The sequence below is a fragment of the Sapajus apella genome, unplaced genomic scaffold (assembly GCF_009761245.1).
Source record: "Sapajus apella isolate SASKATOON/1434 unplaced genomic scaffold, GSC_monkey_1.0 scaffold121, whole genome shotgun sequence".
Classification (NCBI taxonomy): domain Eukaryota; kingdom Metazoa; phylum Chordata; class Mammalia; order Primates; family Cebidae; genus Sapajus; species Sapajus apella.
In genome coordinates, this window is record NW_022437061.1 from 791331 (window position 1) to 792358 (window position 1028).

The following is a 1028-nucleotide window of genomic DNA, read 5'->3' on the forward strand; positions in this document are numbered from 1 at the left end:
TCTACAAGGGACTCAAATTCAACAAAGTAAAAACAACCCCATTAAAAAGTGGGCAAAGGACACAATCAAGCATTTCTCAAAAAAAGAAATACAAAGGGCCAACAAACATAGGAATAATTGCTTGACCTCACTAATCATCAGACCTCACTAATCTCTTTCTTTTGTCAATGACCCAGTCTCAGGTATGTCGTTATTAGCAGCTTGAAAACAGACTAATACACCGTCCTTTTCTTGGGATTGAACTACTTTCCAATGAATGCATAGTGACGGAAGTACTACTAATGCCTACACAACACACCTGCATCAACTAGAGTTTTGCTTTACCTTGGTGCAATTTTTGGAAAAATGAAAACCTGCTAAAAATACAAAAAGTAATCAATTTGGTATCTTTTAAAAACTTATAATAATAATAATAAAAGTCAAAAAGTGAAAAGGGAAAACTTATATACTCTTGGTGACAATGTAAATTATTTCAACCTCTATGGAAAACAGTATAGAGATTTATTAAAGAACTAAAAATAGAACTACCATTTGATCCAGCAATCCCGCTACTGAGTATCTACCCGAAGGAAAAGAAATCATTATGTAAAAATGGCACCTGCGTTTGTATGTACATTACGGCACTATTCACAATAGCAAAGTCATAGAACTAACCTAAGTGTACATCAACAGTTGACTAGATAAAGAAAATGTGGTACATATACATCATGGAATACCAGACATACAAAGAAAAGCTGGTACTAGTCTCACTGAAACTACTCCAGAAAGTCTAGCAGGAATGATTTTTTCCTAACTAATTCTATAAAACTAGTATCATCCAGCCATAAAAAAGAATGAACTCATGTCCTTTGGAGCAGCATAGATGAAGCTAAAGTGAACTAACTAACTAACTAACTCAGAACCAGAAAATAAAATAACACATGTTCTCACTTATAAGTGGGAGCTAAGCAGTGGGTACACATGGACATAAAGATGGAAATAATAAACACTGGGGATTCCAAAAAGGGTGGTGGGTGGCGGGAGAAAGG

At 35.0% G+C, this 1028-nt stretch overlaps 1 non-coding gene across 1 annotated transcript; it reads left to right on the forward strand.

Moving 5' to 3' along the window:
* Nucleotides 1-219: 219 nt before the first annotated feature.
* LOC116538644 lies at nt 220-345 on the forward strand. Its single transcript, XR_004263723.1, has one exon. It is a non-coding gene; the product is annotated as a U4atac minor spliceosomal RNA (small nuclear RNA).
* Nucleotides 346-1028: the final 683 nt, after the last annotated feature.